This window comes from Oratosquilla oratoria, chromosome 23 (assembly GCF_046742065.1).
Source record: "Oratosquilla oratoria isolate Oo_2021 chromosome 23, ASM4674206v1, whole genome shotgun sequence".
Classification (NCBI taxonomy): domain Eukaryota; kingdom Metazoa; phylum Arthropoda; class Malacostraca; order Stomatopoda; family Squillidae; genus Oratosquilla; species Oratosquilla oratoria.
The window spans coordinates 3,506,525-3,513,377 of NC_134799.1; positions in this window are offsets into that span (position 1 = coordinate 3,506,525).

The window sequence follows — 6,853 nt, forward strand, 5'->3', positions numbered from 1 at the left end:
GTGAGCGTCGAAATCAATTTTAACATGGTAAAATTCTCGACCATCATGACTGTAGATTAGCTCAAGTTGAATAGGAAAAGTCATGTCCATTTCCACCTGAGTCACGGTGAGCGTCGAAATTAATTTTAACATGGTAAAATTCTCGACCATCATGACTGTAGATTAGCTCAAGTTGAATAGGAAAAGTCATGGTCATTTCGACCTGATTTTTTTTTTTTTTTTCAAGGTCAAGGCATTTTATTTATGTAATACCTAGCACTTTGCGCCAACTTAAACTGTACTATTTAAAACTGATTTTCCTCTTCTCATTACACTAAATGATTGTAGTTTCTTTGAACTAATTTATACTCATTTTAACTAACACTAGACTCCCTAAGTCTAAAGTTCTTTTGTGTTTTACTTGGGGGTGGAACATCAGGTAAGTCATCTTTAAACTCAAGCCAAGTGAAGTTGATAAGAGGTTGGCTGTGGCTCATGAGAAGGGCTGGGTGTTTTTTTTTTTTTTTTTTTTTTTAAGAAACCTGGAAGGAGGGTGGTGCCGTGAGGCGTTAGAAGACCATTGAAGCTCGGAGGTATGGGGCTGCCGAGGCCTGATGATCCTCGGGGAGCCACCCTCCGTATCATAAGACACGTCCCCTTGTCCTCCAAGAGACCCGGGTTCTTACCACGGACGACTTGAGGACGTATGGGGAACGGAGTACGAGTGGAAAAGGTCAAAGTCTACGCCTAGGGCCTGACAAAGAAAGTTATAAGGCGTTAAAGGACCATTATTAGTCGAAGGTATGGGGCTGCCGAGGCCTGATGACCCTCGGGGCGTCACCCTCCGTATCATAGGACACGTCCCCTTGTCCTCCGAGAGGCCCGGATTCTTACCACGTACGACTCGAAGACGTATGGGGAACGGATTACGAGTGGAAAAGGTCAAAGTCTACGCCTAGGGCCTCACAAAGGGAGCCATTAAGGCGTTAGAGGACCATTATTGGTCGGATGTATGGGGCTGCCGAGAGGCCTGATGACCCTCGGGGGCACCCCCTCCGTACCATAGGACACGTCCCCCTCTCTTCCGAGAGGCCCGGGTTCTTACCACGGACGGCCTGGAGACGGGGACGTATTGCGATCGTATATGGTCAAAGTCTACGCCTAGGGCCTGATACAAACCGTGAGGCAATAGAGGACCGATGATGGTCAGAGGTATGGCGCTGCCGAGAGGCCTGATGACCCTGGGGGGCGCCACACTCCGTACCATAAGACACGTCCCCTGTCCTCCGAGAGGACCCGGGTTGTTTACCAGGGACGGCTCGAAGACGGGGACGGATTGTGCTCGTATAAAATCAAAGTCGAAGAATGAGACAAACCAGCAGCCAAGCGGAAAGCGATAAAACTAACAGACGATTAACCAGCAGGAAACGGGACCGCCTGCTCCCATGTGGGCAGCGAGTTACCCACTCGGTCCCGTTTCCGCGATCTAAGTAACGCGACGTCCGGCTCGAGCTAGCCGGGTAAGAAGGGAGGGGATAGGGAGGGGGAGGTGGGGTCGACAATGCGCATGCCTGCACAGAGCCGGGAATTTTAAATTTCCGATGATTTTGGCGGAAAATTCAAACCACACTCAACCTTCGGGAAATGGCCATATGACCAGGAGTGTGGTATGGGATTATCGCTATAGCTTCGCTGTGCAGGTTTCTTTCAGCCGATAAGTTTGTGTATAAAACGGTAATTAAAACATAAGAAAATCATATTTTTTTGTCATTCGATACTTATTTGTTTCAAAACAAATGCAGAACGAAAACACAATATAAACACACGACACGATATGAACACTTGAAAAGGGGAATTTATTTCAGATTGTTTAAAACAAAGACATTAAAAAACACATCGCATGCAGAGAAAAACATAAGGTTTTCAACTTACGCAATAAGATTTGAAAATCATAGAAATTACGTAAGACTTTCGCAAACAATAAATGTAAGACTTGACAGGTATGAGTCTGATGGTTAGATTCCAGCACGAAAATTCTCGCCAAAGAAAATTACACCCTGATCCCTTTTGCCTCACTGTGACCACAGCAAAGCCGTGTCAATCAACCAGGAACAAGAGTCCATCAATTTACAGCTTATGTCTGATACGTTTCTACCAAGTAGTAAGCGTTTTCACTATGGCTCAAGACCTCTTACCGCCAACCAATCAGAATCAGTCTAGCAACCTGCTATGCCCATGGTTACCCCTCCTAGTGTGCAGAATACGCCTCTTACATGTTCCCGTGCTTTCTTCATCCCTGCACACTTCCTGAAGATTTTATTTGATTTTATCTATTTATTTATTTACTTTATCTATTTCATTTATTTTTTATTCATTTATTTATATATTTATTTATTTATCTATCTATCTATCTGTTTATTTATTTTTTTTATTTAAACACCACGGTTTGCCAACCCTGGGGTCGCCCAGCGTTATTCCTGGAGTCGCCAAGACACCTCGAATGCTAGATTTTTAAATTCATATTCCTATAATAAAATTCAACGATGTTAACATTCTCTTTTATAACCTTACAATAGACTAGTGGGCTCTCGGTCATATCATGAGGATCATATTGGAGTCGCCTAAAAAAAAAAACTGTTGGGAAACATTGTCACACACGAATGAATGACTCCTGATTACTTAAAGACCCATTGTGATCCTTGTGGTCCAGGGACAACGCCTCGAGTCCCATTCTGCTTCTTACGTCCATAACTCACGAACATAACAGTCCTGGTTCTCGTAAGCCCATTGTCTTTGGAATGCCCCAATGCATGAGGCTCCTTCGAAACCGTTAATGTCGTTAAATAACGAACTGTTTCACTTGAACATTGCCCAACGACGCAATATTTCCTATTCAGACCTGGGCGCGTTACCGTCAGTGCGTTACCCTCAATGCATTACCGTCAATGCGTTACCGACTTTAATTTCCTTTATGATGATTTTGATGAAAAAAATAAATGGAGAAGTATTTACTTCTTACTAATATTCTCAATAAAATGAATACCTAAACTACAAATTTAATATTTCCTATTCTAAAACAAAGAATGACCAGAGCTGGGCACTTGTGTTACTGCGTTAGTAACGCACCACCTGTCCGACGATAACGCGCCCTGTTCTGCGGCTATTCCTGGAGGTCTATATCGAGTTATTTTGGTGACACCCTTACGACCCACGGTCACACAGAATTCTACATAAAGTTAGAGACTAGTTTCCGCTCGTAAAAGAATACTAACTCCTTTCTGTGACCTTCCTTCGGTCTCTCTCTCTCTCTCTCTCTCTCTCTCTCTCTCTCTCTCTCTCTCTCTCTCTCTCTCTCTCTCTCTCTCTCTCTCTCTCTCTCTCTCTCTCTCACTTTCTCTCTCTCTCTCACTTTCTCTCTCTCTCTCTCTCTCTCTCTCTCTATCTATATATATATATATATATATATATATATATATATATATATATATATATATATATAGATAGATAGATAGATAGATAGATACTCTCTCGCATCCCGACCCACCCCCAAAGTACAGGAACCTCCAACCCTGGAGCTGTACTACCAAGGTCACGATAACAGCAGCTACAAGCCTTACATCAATCTCTTTCACGGAATGTCAAACCTACTAATCCCAATACTAAGATGCGTCTCATCATGTACTACAAAAGCTAAAAAAATATATATAAAAAAAAATAAATAAAATAAAATAAAGTAGAAAATGAAATAAAATAAAATAAAATAAAATAAAATAAAATAAAATAAAATAAAATAAAATAAAATAAAATAAAAACAACTGCTAGGTTCCCATTTTCCCACTTAAAGAAGTGAACCCCACTTGGCGACTTAATTACCAGTTGGTAGGTGTAATCACCATCTTGTTATGACCTCTACACATACATATACAAAAAACCCTCTTTCCCTTCGCTCTATGGAAATTAAAATCGGTAACGCACTGACGGTAATGCACCCCATATTTTTCGGTAACGCACTATCTGTCGGGCGGTAACGCGCCCAGCTCTGATTACGTCATAGCTTCTTGTGGATGAAGGGGCATCCCTGTCTTCCGCCCACTGTCTGGTTCAGAAGCAATGCAGTAAGGCAGAGTTCTTCCAAAGCAGGACGTCGACAGCCGTGCCTACGATGACACAGATCAAAGGAGTCACCATCAATAGGGCTAGATCGATTGGTCAAGGTAACCATAGCAACCATATTGCTACTTCGGACTCGAGGGGCAATGTTCTCAGTGACGCCCCCCCTCCCCCTCCCCCTCCCCCTTCCCTTCCCCCATCACCACTTCCCATCTCCACCATTCCTTACTGCCTGTTTTAGCTATTGGCTTGCGAAATAATTAAACGGATTTTCAAAATATTATTTAATATCACTGTTGCACAAAGGATAATGGGGAAAATATTTCATATTCTTTTTATTCTAATGCAAAATTCGTATATTACAGTAAAATATTCATGGCTCCTTTGACCTTTTTTTTCTATTATAATTATTTTGTCAGCCTTGTGGGTGGCATGTCCGGACCAGAATTGCCGCCCCCCTAAATGTGCCGCCCCAGGGCATATGCACCCCCCTATGCCCACCTCTTCTGAGGACCGTGTTCCCGGTATAAGGATGGAATCTGTCTTCTACATGAATCGAATTGGATATCGTTGTGGGTGGCTAGTGTTACATACAGGGAGAGACTATTATTAATAATGAAGACTTTGTAGGGCTGCAGTATAGCTACCCCTGCAGAACTACTGCCATTCTTCACCTCGGAAAGATTGGCTCGACGTCTTATCGTATCCTCCCTCAAGGAAAACTTTCTGTTTCTTAAAGACACGACCTCCCCCTGGCGTTGTCTAGGGCTGAGGAGGGCCCTACCTACCTCCTCTCTGCCTCGTTTCTCTCCTCACCTCCCTCCATATCAGACGCCTCCACTTTCTCCTCCAGGTACCGCCTCTCCCAACAGCGTGCCATAAACTGGACACTCCCGCAAGGTTAGTGTCTGGTTGGGTACAAGTCCCGCAAGTCAGCGAAAAAAAGAGAAAGAAATACACCACAGTTTCATTACGTGGTAACCCTCCCTCCTCATACACTCACGAGTAATTAGAGAAGACAAAAGTTAAACCTTTTGGACCGCGTCAATTTACCATCAATCCACAACCACTCTCCACTCAGCGCCCCGAGCAGCAAAGAACGAGGAGGAACGGAGGAAATGGTGAGGAAATTATGCACTTTATGGATAGTGTAAAGCATATGCTATCTCTTGAAATGGGTATGAAGGAGCATAAGTCTCTACAAGCAGTGGGTTTTGGAAATAGGGTTAATATGCACATCCAGGAAAGGTGAGAAAATATTAATCCAAATTTCCGATTTAATGCCAACAGATAAAACAATACATTTTCTTTTCCAACATCATAATCAAAAAGAAAAAACAATGCCAGCAATATTTAAAAAATGAGAAAGAAATCAGATTTGTTTTAACTGCTGATGAAGACATACGTTTTCTTTTACGACCCCAAAATTCAAAGAAAACAAAGTTAACGGGTAACAATAATATAAAAAAATGTCAATTTAATCTTCCAATACCTGTTTTGATTCAGTTATGTACACAAGTGTTGCATTTCCAGAACTTCATATTAACTTCATAAAATCAAGGTAAGCTACCCGTTATTAATCAAATACATAAATGCGGCAGCACAGTAATGTGCAGGAAATTTAAATTTATTCGTTAATTTAACGCCATGAAAGTGATAAACCTAAAGCCACATGTAGCATGTGAATTGTTTAGTTTTCAACACAAATATCAAATGTGACTTTCAACCAGGAGAAGTGTTGCCTTCAATAAAGCAACACCGTTGTTTCGTGTCCACGTGACATGCTTTTTGTGTTTGTGTAACACCACAAGACCGTTTCTCCAAATTCAACAAAAAGTGACCTATTTAATTGTTAACAAATACCGATGCTCGGGGCCAGACGAGCGCTGCTCCTTTCCTAAAGTTTTTCAGCCCTGATACCCTAAAATTCAGCTCCAAGTTAACCTGATACAATGTTAGCCTACCACTCTCGACTTTCAATTTTAAATTCATTTTACTTTAAAAGAGAGATAAAAGAGGACATATATGAACAAACAGCTGGAGTTTAGGAACTCGTTATTTTTGTTTTAAGTAAAATGATGATTGAAATACAATTTGAAACGAAATTATTGATTTAATATTTCTTCCATATGATGCCTTTTTGGATGCCCCCAAGAACGGGTTTCGATTCCATCTGGTGGTATTGAGGCACTACTTAAACATCACCTGTAGGCCTATACTACACACACATACACACATCTCCTATAAGCCACACGCACACATGAAACAAGAGATGCAAAAAATATGTTTTTCATCGTTAATATAAAGAGAATAAGCTGGTGACAGCCAGTTGAAGGTAACCATTTCAAATACGCTGATAATACTTCTTCCAAAACGAGTCTAAATGGGCGTCCGGAGAGGAGGGCAAGCGGGGATTGGGGGGAATTGCCTCCCCCTAGAAATACAGGGCATGTTTGAAAATCTGACGGTCAACACGTATGATTTCGTTGTATTTTTTTAATTATAGACTGTCAGTGTGTGCTTGATAAAAATCAATATTTAACTCGTGTAGATAATGTAAATACTTGTCTGTGATTAAGAGAGGAGTTTGAATGTGTTTGAGATGAAGTGCTTGAGAAGTATGATAGGGGTTGCTAGGCTAGATAGAGTGAGAAAGGAGAAGGTGAAGAGGAAAACGGGGATGGAAAGCTAGGGAGTTGGGAGATAGGGTGGATGAAAGAGTATTGGGATGGTTTGGACATATGGAAAGAATGAGTGAAGAAAG